General features: G+C 42.0%; 1 pseudogene; it reads right to left on the bottom strand.

Moving 5' to 3' along the window:
- Positions 1-11,228: 11,228 nt before the first annotated feature.
- Positions 11,229-12,591, bottom strand: LOC147981150 (F-box protein At5g49610-like; annotated as a pseudogene).
- Positions 12,592-16,508: the final 3,917 nt, after the last annotated feature.

Genomic DNA, 16,508 nt, shown 5'->3' with positions numbered 1-16,508 from the left:
TGAACATTTTTTTGCGACATAAATTACAGCAATCCTCGCGCGTGTTACCACAAAACCGGGTTTTCCATATATCGTACACAATCCCATTCATAAAAATAATCCAGCGCATCCTGTCGTCAAGCTTCCAATCAAATACATCCTCAATAAGTTCATCAAAATATATCTCATGCACCAGTACCTCAAGGCCTTCATTCCTTCATCCACGTTGCAATTTTTCACCACTGCTCCTAGCAAATGCATAGACAAAATGCTAAACAGCTTTTCTGTAATTAGTACAAGTTTCTTTCAGCCAAACCAATCATACTCATTGAGTTACCGCGTTTTTTAGACGGTGACTTAGTTTAACTTTTATTTTTTTCACAGATTTTACATATATTTATTAAATTAAGTCCTCACGAACTCCGCCCTTCATTTTGTACTGTCAACGTACCGAATTATTAATAATAATACATCACAACACAAAAATTTATAATATAATTTTACTGTAATATTCTTCCTCCGTTTAAACAAGCAACCTTCACTCCTTAAATAATTTATTAATTGCATCGTCCTTTATTCTTACTAGTACATTTTTTCTATTAACTCAATTATTTCATTACAATTTGGAACTTACCAAAGTAACAAAGACCACACGCAAAATGTTTATTAATGAAAATTTGTGTACTAAAAGACATCCTTCAGCCAAATCTAATCTTTTATCATTACTCATGCCGGGTATTGAGAACTACAACATGAATCACCCTAGTTTCCTCGGTAGTTTAGCCGACCAAAAAAACCGTGGACGCAGATTTCTTGTACTAGTTACAATTGTGTATGTGGACATCTAGACCATGTGTACAAAAAAATTCAGTAATTCCACGACAAGTCAAAAGTTTCTGTAATAGTTTTTCAAATAAATCTCTATTTTATTGTACTCGTTACAGTTAATAAACAAAAAGATAACTCATTCTCACATCTACTGTCAAGAAATACTTATGTTATCCCAATAAAATAGTATGAATAGTTAGCTATAGTGCCAACCAATTTTTGACTTTTTCCACTTTCAAGCCACCTTTATAATTTTATTCATTAACAATTATATATTAAATCCAAAGCAAGTCAGTTATCCTGTCAACCAAGTTCTTAACTTTTTCAACCTTTTTTTATTTATTATTTATGCACCCATATGGGGTGAAACTTCAACCTTGGATGTATTTTCCTCTGTACCGTATTATTACAAAATCTACTTAAAGCCACCTGGGGGCATTTCTGTTTTATACGAGAACCACAAATTGAATCGTCATTTATCCAAAAAACATATACCAAATTTTTTTCATTACGCGAAATGCATTCATTTAAATAATTTTTACCTTTACAAAAATTGAATCGTCATCGGAAGTTTCATTAGTCCATTAATCATTTTATTAATAAAATTGACATCAGCTCCAGTACATACATTTTTGGCATTGTATGTTGTCATCAGCGCTCTCGCACCAAACATTGATAATGTTCAGATTTATTATTAGGTCTAATGAAACTACCAGAACTACATATTTTGTTGTCGTCCACGCCATCTACCATTTTTACGCAAATATACTACATTAGAAGGGATGCATCCCTCAGAATTCAGCTGCATTTAACATAGTAGTACATTACATAAAGCTACATAAAACATCCATCATCTACGTTATATATTACAAATTTTTTTCCAACAACTTGGGCCATCAGTACTTTATTCCAGCAGCATTGGACTCACTATGCATTTCGGCGGGACTCCAATATTACCATCCATTGTCAGCACCATGTGTACGATGTACTCCCTTATCTTCTTCAACCCATCCTATGTTTTTTTGACAACAGTTAGTATTATTAAATTTTAAAAAATTACAAAAGTATGGAAATATTTCATACCTCAGTACATCCATGTGCCAGACCAGTTCCCATGTAATTCATAATGCAATGCACCATGTAGAATGAACTGTCAAATCTGCCATAGGAAAGGTTATCAGAGTGATTACCACATAAAAATAGCTCACACGATTAGAATGCAAGATAATGTATGACATGTTGCTGGCCTTCTCAAGGAAACTGTGATATGTAAACTGGAATGATTCCGCATTGATATTCCATCCATCAAAGAACCTATAAACACATCTAGAAAGACCCTCGATCAATTTGTAGCATAACTTCTTGTGCTTTTTCTCCAGCGCCCACATTGGACGGTTTCCCCTTTTCGGATCGAAAACATGCACTCTACAGGTTTCCATGTCAAATGCATATAAAATCCAGAATTGTTCTTCGTCCCGGTATGGAGCAAAAATCTACATAGCATATATCCAGTTAAGCAATAAACATATAAATTGTTATAGTCCCCTTATGTCTAAACAAAATTCAATTACCACTCTGCAGCATTCAACGTCGTATTCCAAGTTTGCGTATGTAAACATCATCCTTATTGTCTCATCAAGTAGGTACTGCTCTGCGTTTAATACCAATTCCTGCGTTTTACAACAGCTTCTTTGTCAAATCATACATATTTTTCGAAAACACTTTAGTACGTAACTTAACATAACTTACAGCCCATATTGGAAGCAAGATGTGCCTCCACCTTCCACGATATAGTCCTCTAATCCATTTTATCTCTACAGCTACCATCATTCGTGTGACTATTTCGAACCTATCCTTCTCCAAGCTACCTGGGTTGTTGAATTGGGCAACTACTTGCTGTCCTGTTAAGCATATCCTTGTAGGCACCTCATGTATCAGCCAAGCATTGCTATTAAAAAAATCAGCTTCCACCAACATATATTTAATGACGAGTTTTGTTCTTTCAAAACATACGATTTCAATGTCTTCTTGAAGCATATCATCATGTTTCTGAACCCTTTTTCCAATACACCATTACTCACAGTAGGATACATTGATTGGAACTGGAAAGGACATGATGCTCTGATTATTGGTAATGCCACCTTCTTCAAATTGGTTTCTACATGAATCTTTTTTCCATAACTCTTCAGCTTCACAATGCAGCTCATCATTTGGATTATAATGCACCAGCATCCCTTGATTGAACATGCCCCCCCCCTTCTGAGACAACTTCCTTCCCTTTAACACATTCTGTGCTACCCATCAACAACATGTTCAAGTCTGGGACCATAGGCCCTGCAAACATAACTTAGTGCATTCAGCTTCCGTACAAAGGAAAACATAAACGATTTGCTATACCTTTCTCTTTATGTGCCCCCTCATCTAAACTTGGACTTGCCTTCCTCTTGGTACCCTTGGCAAAGTTTTCACAGACACCTAATTCCCAATTAATTGTGTTATCACCGTCGCAAAGTATGATATTTGAAATTTACATTACATGGAATTAGATAATTACTTAGCAGCCAAAACATTGTCCAGACAAGAAATTGTTTCTTTTACCAATCCACCCCCCTCTACCTCATTTTTCTGAATATAACGCAGAATTTTCACTGTGCCAACTATCAGCATCAATTTTCTCTACTAATCTATGTGTCTGAAATAGTTTTTTCCTCCTTTCCTTAGTCAGACTATTTTGATTCATGAGATCTGCATGTAACTTCATAAATCTTTCGATCCTACCTTTGGCCTGTTGTGCTAGTTCTTCAAATATCCAATTCCTCCCCTATATAAACATTGTGAACATTCAGTATATTGTAGTACATCCTTTTCATAAAACTTAAATCTGGTTGTATATATTTACCTTCACGCATGATTCATTAGTTAAATCATAAGCTAAGTTATCAGCATGCTTGGTTGATGCTTTTAGCTGTCAACATGTTTTAGTGTCAGAGACTACTTACATGTGATATTTAGCTATCATTTTTATAAAATGGCATTTTCACAAATTACCTAAAAAAGTAATTAATTATTCATGCTGAAACATATACCTTCATTAATCCAAATGTAATACGCCCACCATCTACTTTGTTGTTAGCCTTCACCAGGGCACTTAGGATTTGTTTGTTGTAGTACTTTATCCTGGGCACTGCTTTCTGATCTAGTTGAACGAAACCTATGTCCATGGAGTCAAAATAAAGAATCTATTGTACATATTCCTGTCAGTACATTCACAAATTTAAGATAGCAAATATTGAATTATTAAAATACCTCAAGCAGAGCAGGGCACCCATGTAGTGTTATGCTAAGCAGTGGATTGTCCCGGTTCAGTTTCCTTGCGCCGCTTATTATCTCATCAACTGCATATTTTCCCCAATTGACAACTTTCAGATTCGGATAAAGTATCACCATCACATAAGAACTCCTGTTGACACAACATTTTCTCTCCATAGGACCAAGCGCAATAGAAAGGTAAATCATTGCAAATGCTCTCTGTGTGCGTGAAGGGCCTTCATCATCTAATTCAAATCCCTTCTTACTTTCTCCCAACAACAGTGTGACAAGTTCAGAGACTGTTATTTCTTCAGTTACATCGTGAAGTCTCAGTATGCTTTGCACATCTTTGATTTCACTATGGCTTGGGGCACCTTCAGAAATTGGAATCGTTATTGAACCACCCATTCTCTTCCCAGTTATGTTTGCTACCGCAGTTTCTGTAATATGAACTATGTCACAATCATCTACGCCAATTCTCATAGCACGGTCATCAAGCATGACATTAAGCATTAACCAAGCTGAATGATTAAGGTTTGAGTGCACCATCTTGTTAATCCACTCTACTCCTTCAATTCCTAAATTTTTAATTATGCCCTTTTGCTTTGGAGATAGTTCAAGATACATTTTTTGCAGATCCGATGCTGTGAATCTGCCCCGTCCCTTCGAAATGTTACCAACACCACTGAACGCTCCTTTTGTGCTTGCACACTCTTCTATTGGATATGAGTCCTTAGCAACATCTATCGGGCTACTGCTACTCAATACATCACCACGGAATAACTCTCTCTTATTGTCTTCTTCTTTAGATCTGCTAGTTTCTAGCACAACCTGAACAATATTTCTCCAAAGATTACTCATGTGACCGGGCTACATTTCTAAGCATATCTAACATACAAATGGAGAATATGTTACCTTACGTGAAGGAAGTCCGTCCATTACATCCACCACCTTGATATTTCTCCCTCTCCGTTACGCACATAGCTGTTCTTCGCTTCACTCAGGAGGAGGAGTTTCTTCAGAATAAATGGATAGACTGAATGCAGGGTGTAGCTTTTACCCCAACAGTTGCATCGATGCTCCAGTTAAAGTATCACCACCAACCAACCACCCATATTTACTGCCCCACCATTTTGCCACTGCTAGCCAACTGCCTACTTCTCGAAGCATATTTTACAAACACGCCTGTAATCATATAAGATGTTGCCCCCTGGAGGCTATCACTGCTACAAAATCATCCACATTGGGGCTTCTTTTAGACAAATGCATGTCCACTTAATTGACATACCTTTCATTTTTTTCAAAACATTAGTGTTAGCAACTGTGAATAAAAAATCAGCCCAAAGTAACTTCTTTTGCAACCTATTTAAACATTTTTTAAATATTATATGCTATTCGTTGGACAAACCATCCGAATTAAATTTCCCCCTGTTAAATCATGCAAGTAACTCCGTATTTATTTCCTTATCTTCCAGTTAAATCATGTAAGTAAGTCCATACATTACTAAATTTATTAACCATACATATTTACTTATTTTTGATTTCTTACTGTTGGTGCAAAACATGGCAATTTAGTTACTTCCTACTAAACACAAAGACAGATTACCTGCGCACCAACTAAGCTAAGTTGACGCCAGGACTCTGACAAGGACCTCGATCTTCCAAGAAGGTGGTGTGTCCCAGTAGGACAGCATTTATCGATGGACGATTGAAAATGCGTCATCGCTGCTACAAGATCTTGTACCGACCTGTCTGTGGCCTGGTACATCACTGTACGTCTGATGTATATTCCACTTTCCAACTATTCCTTCAAGCCGTATATGCTGAAATGCTACTTTAGATGCCAATCGCGATGCACTTATGGACGCATTGGGTAACAGGGACATATGTCCCCATAGACCAAACATTCGCCTCTTGTGAAACACCGTCATTGTGCTTTGAACTGGACATGATGAAGGCCTATGACAAAGTTGAATGGAGTTAGTTGAGAGCTATATTGAGTAAGTTGGGATTTTCACATAGATGGGTTGATATTGTCATGAATCTTATTGGCTCTATTTCTTACTCAGTTTTATTCAATGGAAAAGGTTATATGAATTTAAACCTCCAAGAGTTATTCGTCAGGTAGATCAGATCTCCCCCTACCTGTTTTTGTTGACAGTGGAGGGCCTTTCGTGCCTCCTAAAAAAATTAAACCAGTCATCTCAGATTGGTGGGGTACAAGTGGCGCCTTCGGCACCGCATGTTAATCACCTTTTGTTTGTAGATAATAGCTTGTTGTTCTTCAAAGCTAATGGTGTGGAGGCGGTTGAGGTATCAAAAATGTTGAACCAATGCTGCAATGCATCATGACAGAAAGTAAATCCAGCTAAGTCATCAATATTTTTTAGCAAAGGGTGCCCAACGAATATCAAAGAGGAAGTCAAGGGTATTCTGCATGTTCCCACCGAAACTTTGAATGACAAGTACCTAGGTATGCCTTCTGACATAGGTACTTCAAAGTTTGGGGCGTTTAAATATATCAAAGATAGGCTTTGGAACAAAGTAAAAGAGTGGATTGAATAAACTGATAAGGCAGTTCTGGTGGGGAAGCAAAGAAGGTAAACAGAAGCCCAGCTGGGTTTCATGTAAATCAATGACTCGGCCAAAGTTTATGGGCGGATTGGGCTTCCGAGATTTTGAATTGTTCAATCTAGCATCGTTGGCACGCCAATCATGGAGACTATTGCAAAACCCTGATTCACTATGTGGTAGGTTGTTGAAGGCGGATTACTTTCGAGATAGGTATATCTTGACCGCTGAGTTGGGCAGCCATCCCTCCCAAATTTCGCGGGCGGTTCTTGAGGGGAGAGATGTGCTTGCCGAAGGACTGATCAAAAGGATTGGAGATCTATCTACCACGAGGATCTGTACACATAATTGGATCCCCCGAAGTGTGACAATGAGGCCGGTAGCTTGCCTGGTGGTTGATCCACCAACACTGGTAAAGGATCTGATTGATAGCACAAGCGCAAGTTGGAAACAGGAACTCATAAATCAAGTGTTTGTAGCGGTCGATGCTAATCCCATACAATCTATTACATTGTGCCCACGTAATATGAGTGACTTTTCAGCATGGAATTTTGAGACAAAATGGAAGTTTTACGGTGTGGTTTGCATATAGAATGTTTGTTGACACGAAGAAACGGTGAGAAGATTGGCTTGAGGGAAACACTGGCGGATCTAACCACGAAGCTGAAGCAAAAGCCGGGACATCACCATGGTCTGTTCAAAGTACCAGGGAAGGTTAAGACCTTTTTGTGGAGATTGGCCAAATGCTCGATCCCAACAGAAGATGTGCGCCACATGAGACATATGTCTGATGATGATAGTTGCCAGTTATGCAGTGCCCTGGACTCATGGTGTCATTCACTCCTAGAATGCACGGCGGCTCGGTGTGTATGGGCTCTGGGGATGCAGAAATTTTGCACCATCTTCAGGTAACTCGCGTGCCAAACACAAAACAGTGGATATTTGTTATGATTGAGACACTACCACATGCGAGTCTAATCAAGCTGGTGGTGACATTATGGGCTATTTGGACAGCTAGACGAAAGTTGATTCATGAAGGAGTCACCCAGAGCCCACACGCGACATACTCCTTTGTACATACCTTTATCTCAGAGTCGGACCTGGTTAAAGCCCCATGCAGAAACCAGGTAATTAGCATAGCAAGAGGTCATGTTCATTCAGGCCGTAGGAAAGCGTGGATTCGACCCCCCTTGGGAGCAGCAAAAATCCAAGTTGATGGTGGATTATGAAGGAACAGCAATAGGGGAGCATCTGCAGCTGTGTGCAAGGATCATATGTGAAAAAAATTAGGCTCGTCCGCCATGGTTTTTCCTGGAATTATTGGCCCAGCAACACTAGAGGCTCTCGCCTGTAGAGAGGCCTTGGCTCTGGCACTTGATCTTTCTTTGCAAAAAAGTTGTCGTTTCATGCGACCGCAAATCGATTGCCTCAGAGATAAAAGAAGGCACTGGTGTCGGATGTGGGGTTCCGGCAAATCCTTAAGGTTCGAACACTGGGGTGTGCGCGAGGTCTTTTCCTCACACCGATCTACGCTCTAGCTCGCTAAGATCTCGCGGACGAACTCGACGAACTCGCAACACAGAAAGACACGAGGTTTATACTGGTTCGGGCCACCGTTGTGGTGTAATACCCTACTCCAGTGTGGTGGTGGTGGATTGCCTCTAGGGTTGATGATGAACAGTACAAGGGAAGAACAGCCTCCTGAGGTTGAGGTGTTCTTGAGCTTGGTGAGCTTGTGTGTGTGGATGGTCTGAATGATCCACCCGTTACTAAGGTGGTGGCTAGTCCTATTTATATTGGCCCTGGTCCTCTTCCCAAATATTGAGCGGGAAGGGATCCAACAATGGCGGGCTAATTCGAAGGGGGACAGCTAGTACAAGCTATCCTGACAAAAGTGATCTTCGCCTGCGAAAAGCTCTGTGGTGACGCCGTCTTGGGCTCCATGATGACCTCCGTCTTGCCGTCCTCCTGGTCTTGGTCTCGTTGCACGAATATAGCAACCTTTGCCTGATGCCTCGGTACTCTTCGCCTGCGCTAGCCTCCTTTTCACCGAAGAGGAAACAAGGACGCTGCACGCGCTGGCGCCCGCCTGGTGTCGTGCGTCATGGCTCACGTCACGAGGGTCTCATGAGGTTTGCCCCGCCTTGATATCTCCGCTCCTTGTGAGCCTGCCTAGCTAGGCCACTCCCGAGGAGGTCTTGTGTCGTCCGCCTCGCAAGGCTTGGACCCTCGCGAGGGTCTTGGATGCTTTGTTGGTGATGATGGGTCGTACAGCCTGCTGGCTTAGCCACGCAGCGGGCCGCGAGCAGGCAAGTCTGGGGACCCCCGTTCTCAGAACGCCGACAACTGGGGGAAAATATGGAGTAACCATCAAAGAAATTAAAGCTCGAGCTGCGGAGTTTGAACTATGTGAGTTTGTGTTTGAAGGCAGGGCGGTGAATGGAGATGCTCACAGTGTAGCAAAGTTTTGTAGTTCTTTATACCAGTGTCGCCATTTGTGACCTGGGGGCTCCCCATGACCCTTTCAGTATCTATGTAAACTTTCCAGTTGAGTAATAAAGCTTGGTTTACCCCTAAATAAAAAACCAATGGCTATGTTGTTGCACATCCAGAGGAGGCAAACCTTCGTTCCCTTGTTTGGCTTCAGCATGCCAAATTGTTTACGCTTTTCTACTTTTTAAATCTCCTTCCGAAACAGAACAGAGGAACAAACCGCAAGTCACATCGTATTAGAATGCAAGCTTTATCATGGAAGAAAAACAACATCACTCATCTTTCAAAGACTTACATATAAGAAAATTATAAGCACAAGGAGAAGTTCCTCGTGTTACAGTCATCTCATACTCTCTGCAACAGTCTGGTGCTTCAGCGACCAGACCCGCCATCTCGTAGTCCTCCATCGGTACTCAGACGTTCACCACCGCCATAGCGTCGTCTATATAATTGATGTTAGGCGTACCATCTGTCTCAACTCTTGTGGAAGTAACTGTGAGATCACATCATGAAAAATCCAGCTCGGCTCTGCGTAGATGGTGGTGCTACTTCTAGATAATTCGTCATTCTGTTTTTGTGGTTCAAATCGTGACATATTTGTAGACAGCCACGTCAGCTGCCCAACAAGAAGGAAGCAAATATACGCGTATGACGGGATATTACAAATAATTCACAAATGCCCCATAAATAAGAAAAGATCACATCCTGTGTTTCAGAAATGTCCTCAAACTGAATGTAGTAGGTGTGAAGAAACGGACAGTGAGGGGCCTCAAGTACAGAGTATTACAAAACGCATGCACGGTGCAGCCACAGCCTTTGGTAGTTTACCCATCCCCATTTCGAAACTTGAAGTCTGCAGGAATTTCGTATGGAAAATTCAAATGTGGAGAGGCTTCCTTTCAGTTCCAAAATAATGTTACATCTATTTCTCTGTTCTCCTGCTAGTCAGGGTAGAAAAAAGGCAACAAGGATAAACAGAATCCTGTAGAATTCTATATAATGGAAGCCTTTTGATTACCTCCTCTCTCTCTCTCTCTCTCTCTCTCTCTCTCTAACTGAACTTTTATGGTTGGTAAATTGTTGCTAACCTTTGGCTGTTTTTTATTGCAAATTTTTGTAGGTAGCTTATTACCAAGCTGACCACTTGGTCTTCCCTTTGGCTGTTAGTTCTTGCTTTTGTCGGAATATAAGAAGATAGAAGATAATGGACTGCACTGACTAAATATATGCTAAATGGCTTGGTGCTTAATTGATAACATATGTTTTATATTATTTTCAAAAATAGTCAAACCTATCCCCGTATTGGCGCTTCTCAGAAATGACGTATTTACATATCCGTATCGCCCTGATACTGATACACATATCCGTATCGGTGCAATTTAGATCATTACTGCCAAGTACAGGAAACTATCACAACTTCCTTCCAATTTGAGAAAATATCAGACCTCTGCGAAGGAACTTGCAGGGTTTTGGCATGCATATTCTCAAACTGTCACTGCAAACTGTAACTGTGATTCTACCAATACAAGCAAACCTAATATGTTGGGTGCCAGACAACTAACCAAGCACGTGCCGATAGCACTCCGCATATAGATAATCATTGAATATCTTAGCACTTTTAGCGGTAAATAGGCTGAAGTAGTAGATAGGTACACTCACATTTTGATAACAGTGGTCCAATGCACACCCCTAAGTATCAATAAGTGAAACTCCAGAAGTTTTAATGCTTAACAAGAACCTACCGGTAACCACCCGGTATTCTGCTATTTCAGTACCAAGGACAATGGCTACTATTCATGCAAGCATATCCATCAGTTTTGTTATCTGTAAGCTACCACAATTCTCGGTAAAACATTTTTCCCCATCTTGCAGATTGTAGTTTTGTAAAACACTACAATTTGCAATTCACAGAACATATTCTTACTGAGGTTTAAATAGATCAGTGTCATCCTTGCATCTTCCACAAGGTTTTATACACATTCTCAGCATATGTTATAGAGTAGCAAAACTATAAAGGAAAGTTTTGGACAAGCATGGTGAGTGTAGGCATGCACTAACATTTGGATCATACTCCCTTCGTCCGGAATTACTCCCTCTGTAAACTTTTATAAGATGTTTTAGGTCACAAAGGGAGTATTTTCTAGCTAGATACTCACAGCGATAGTAAGCAAGGAGACCATCAAGAAGAAGCGCCAGTGCTAGCTCCCCTATAGCCCTGGGAGAAAACGTGGCAGCCTCACACGGCTGCCATCTTTCCTCTGGAAGAACGGATGCCTGACTAGGCTCTCTTTGAAAGAGATCCCGAGAACTTTGGATCAACGTTCTCCCATAGGAATTTCTGGATCAACTTGCCCTTGCCATCACAGTGAAACAGGGAGAGGGACAAACAAATGCGACCGATTAGCAGCATATCTGCGTTCTCAGACACAACCTTGCCGTATAGACACTGAACACATTTACCATCTTCCATCATCTCCTCCTCCGGCAATTCAGTCCGGTACTTTGGTGATGATACTTCTGCCTCGTAGTCCTCCAACACCCATGCTTTCGTGGTCATGCTAGCGGTATCTATACAGCCGATGCCGAGCATACCATCCATCTGAAGCAGATGTGCCGAGCTGGTGGCTGTGGGAGATTGCACCCAGCTGAATGATTCTGCCACCGTGTCAAAAATTATAATCTTTCTGTTGAAAGCATGCCAATGTAGGCAGCCATGTAGAAGGAGAGGCGGGTGCTCGGAGGCTTGAAGGTGCCACCAGGACTTGTCCTTCTTCATGGATGGAAAGGCCACTGGCAACCCGATGCATCTATGTTGTCCCTGCAACGAGCTGACGGTGAGGACGTAGAAGACAACCCTGCAACTCTTGTTGTCTGGATACTTCCAGAAGAGGACACGATAGTCGCCCGATGGGCGGTGGGGGTACAGGGCCGCGACACTGCCGCCGGTCAGATCCGGGAGCTGGAGCCACTGGCGCATTGCCGGGTTGCAGATGTAGAAGCGGTGGTTGAAGAGGGAAAGGAGGAGGAGCCCGTCGCAGGAGGCGTGGATGGTGAAGCTACGGCGAGATTTGTTGTAGTCGTCGAACTCGAGGACAGGCCAGCGAGCGGCGGGGGTTCGCCGGATATCCAAGGCATCAACCACGGTGTGGGCGGCGTAGTCGTTACTCCTGGTGCGGAAGAAGACCAGCGGGAGCGATGGCTGGCGGCGGTGGTGGGCCATCAGGAACGCAGCATCGGAGGCGAGGCGGCGCCAGGAGCGGCAGGCCGCACGGCAGCGTAGGAGCTCCTTCGCCGGCACACAGCCGAGGATTTCCCACTGGACGATCTCTTCAGGGAGGGGGCAGGGATGGCGGCATGGTCGTGCCTGCGCGGTGGCTCGTTCACCACGGATCCAACACCGCCGCCAGCCATCGCAGGCGGCTCGCCGGCGACGGCGAATCGTAGGGTTTGACCTGAATTTTGGGGTGATGCGGTGAGGCCTGGTGGAAAATTGGGCAAAGATAACTTGCACGAATATTAAAGTGCCAACCAATGGTGGATTAAGCCCTCTCACAACTTACTTGATGCATTTTTAGTTAGTTTTTATTTATTCATCAGCCGTAAAGGCTTTTTCAGTTGTCTCATCGCCTAGGATGATTGCTTATCATTTTCCCTTTGACACTTTTAGCAATATTATCATTTTTTCCTATCTGAGGAGACGGACGAATCTATATGTCGGGATGATGTGGCAGCTGGCTCGACGACAACCCAGTCTTCTTCGAAAGAAGGGACGTTTAAGCATTATACACATGACACATGTGGTAAAGCAATCCAAATTATTTTAAAAAAATACAATGTCAAGATCAACCACAAGAGTGACAGGATGAAAGGAGCAAGGATTGTCAAAATCAGGCAGAGAAGTCATGGTTAAATCGATTATCCAAGCCCAACCAACGTATCCTATGAGTTGCTTGATTTTGTTTCCCCAAAAAACTTTGCAAGAATCTATCATTCATTTTATGTACCAGGTCAGGCAGATTCTGTACTATCCCCTATCAGATAATTTTCAGAAGGGAACCGAGGTATGTGTCTTGCCTGAATTAGAAGTTATATTTGTTCATGGAAGCGTGGAGATTGTGGAACTCCCGGGAAATAAATCAGATAATTATCAGATGGAAACGGAGGTCTGTGTTGGGTCTAAATCAAAAGATTTTCTATTCATGAAGGGATTGAGAATGTGGAAACCCCTAGAAGCAAAGCACCATTGATGGAAGGCAAGAAAGTTGAATCATCTGTATGGATAGTCACCGTTGCGAGGGATAGGAAAACACCTTTTAATGAGATCCTCATGATATATTCTCAATGCTTTGGTAGAGTTAGTAACGACAAAAGTGATATTTGTTTTACCCCTAACACTCCGAAGTATAGGAGAATTCATGTCAAGCAGTTGTTGGTCATTCCTAGTGAGGCTTTCACAAAGCGGTATCTTGGACTCCCAACGGCTGTAGGGAGGATCACCAGCGGGACTTTTGATCATACTAATGAAAGATGTCGAGCAAAGATGTCATGCGCGGCGAGAGAAACCCTAATCAAATCGGTAATCCTAGTGATTCCGACATATAGTATGAGTTGCTTCTTGTTGACTAGGAAGATTTTGTAGGTGCATCTAGTGCCCCTTAGTGATTTTGGTGTATTGAAGACTTATAGGTTAAGGGACTAATGCGTTTTTGAGTGTACACGGGTCTATAAGCCTATGAGGAGTTTGATATTTACAAAGAAAGTCAGCCCCTAAAAATGAAGTTCTTCGACTGAAGACTTTGGATTTCTGAAGACTTTGAAAGTGAAGAAATTGGTGTGACCTTGAAGACTTGGTATTCATTTGAGGAATATGAAGCGTGAAGACTTTTGTTTTCGTAGTTTCATTTTCTCTTTCTTGAGTCATAGGAAACACCGTATTGTTAAAGGGGGTCGAGGAAATACTAAGGAAAAATTTCCATGTGATGCTCAACTCAAAATCCTACACCTACCAATCCCTTCGAGTGAAGCCATTGGAAATCTCATATAGTTCAGTCATATTCTTCAGTGACAGAGACGGAGTTCTTCTGTTCTCTGAGGAATTTGTTCTGACTAAGGAGTTAGGAATTCGCCAGTGTGGATTGCCTACACAGTGAGGAACATGATAGCCCTGAGGATTTTGCTACTCAAAATTCCGACCATTGTTGTGCTATGTGCCAGCTGTCCCAAAATATCTACCCACCTAACGGTCATATCATTGAAGGGCATTTATGTCTTATCATATCGGGCTGCTCCCTAGGCTAGAAATAGCCGCCCCCTACAACCACTAGCTGGTTGGCTGCTCCGAGAGCAATTAACACTTGTCATTTGAGAGCATCCCATCCTCCGAGGACTTTGAGCGAAAATCATCAAGTGAGGAAAACCCAAACCCAAACACCTACCAACCCCAAGTGATTGAGCATCACTGAAGAGATTGATCCTGCGTGGATCCGACGCTTGTTACATTTGAAGATTGTGCTTCTTCCAGACGGTTAGGCGTCAAGGTCTAGAGCATCCAAGAGGAATTGTGGATTGCCGAGTGACCAAGTTTGTGAAGGTTCGGAAGTCACCTGAAGACTTACCACGAGTGATTGGGCGAGGTCTGTGTGACCTTAGCTCAAGGAGAATACGGTGAGGACTGTGTGTCCAGGACTGGGTGTCCTCAAGTTTAAATATCTAGCCGCTCCAACCAGACATACAACTGAGACAGCAGTTGGAACTGGTCTACCAAATCATTGTCTTCACCAAGCTCACTGGTTCTATTTCCACAACTCTTTCATTTCCTCATAACTGTGTTGAGTGCTTGTTCATATCTGTGCTTGAAGACTTTGACTGAAGACTTTCTCAAATTCCTTAGTTCAATTTCTTCAGTCTGTTTGTCTTCATCCTGTGCTTACGTTTCATGTACTCTGTGCTTGTCTTCATTTCATCATGATGACTATGCTTGTGCTCTGTTATGTTTACTTTTGAGTACGTATTCCGCTGCTAGTAGTTCTTCGCTAAGGAATTTCCTCACCTGCAAATTCCTCTGTGAAGAATTCATAAAAATCGCCTATTCACCCCCCTCTAGTCGATATAACGCACTTTCAATTGGTATCAGAGCAAGGTACTCCCTTGTTCTCTGTGATTTTGGTTTAACCGCCTGGAGTTTCAGTTATGTCGACCGCAGGTATGAAGAAAGTGACATGCCCCATCTTTGACGGTCACGAGTATCCCAAGTGGAAGGCCATGATGAAGAATCGCCTCATGGCGATGAACAGCGAGGTGTGGACCGTCACTGAGATTGGTCTGACCGATCTGTGCAAGATGGCGGAAGCTGATGACATTCGCAAGTACACTCTTCTCAACCTCACGGCGAAGGATGTCATCTGCTCCTGTCTATCTCAAAATCAATTGAGGAATATCATGCATCTCGATCATGCGAAGCTTATCTGGGACCGTCTCTCTGAGGTCTATGAAGGTCATCGAACCTGTCATAATCCTTGGTTTGAGGACTTCAAGGAATCTCTCAAAGCGATGACATTCGAACCAGAATTATCATCTTCTACATCATGCCTTATGGCAAAAGATGCTAAGGTAACTGAATGCTACCTATCTGAGTCTAGTGATGATGAATCTGGTGATGAATTTGGACCCACCTATGTCAAACTTGCTTCCCTTGCCACTAAACAACAAAGAGCTTTGGAAAAAGTTCAATACATGCTAAATAAGAGCGATGATATGTTGGGTGAAGAAATGGATCAGTCAAAAGCTTTGGCTGAAAGTCTTCAGAGACTTCATACTAAGTATGACACCCTTTAAGATCAACATAACACTCTCTTATCTGATCATGAGAAGCTTTCTTATGAATTTCTTCAAAGAAAGCAAGATCTTGAAAAGCTAAGAGTGAGTTATGAAGATCTTCAGAAGGAGCGTGATTCATTACTGGCTCAACAAATCAGCGCTTCTCAGGAAGAATTTGTTCCTCCATGCTTGAAGTGCATTGAACGTGAAACTGCTAATTCTTCACCTGAATGTTCAAATGCTTCTAATGTTTCAAATTCTTCACATGCCTCTGCTATCACTAATTCCTCATCTGAGGACATTGCTAGTATCACTAATGAAGTATCACTGATGATGCAGGGCTGAAAGAATTGTACATGACAGGCATGTACAAAAGCCTCAAAGGGCATCAGACTCTTTGTGATGTGCTTAAAAAGCATATCCTCAACAGGAACCCTAGGAAAGAGGGTATTACCTTTGAGAGGAAACTCAATGCCGATGGTACATATTGGAAGCCTGAGCAGTACCCCAAA

The sequence above is a fragment of the Triticum urartu genome, chromosome 3A, assembly GCF_056163025.1.
Source record: "Triticum urartu cultivar PI428250 chromosome 3A, HENAU_Tu73, whole genome shotgun sequence".
NCBI lineage: Eukaryota > Viridiplantae > Streptophyta > Magnoliopsida > Poales > Poaceae > Triticum > Triticum urartu.
Note: the sequence above shows the minus strand (reverse complement) of the source record. Positions and strands in the feature narration are given on the sequence as shown.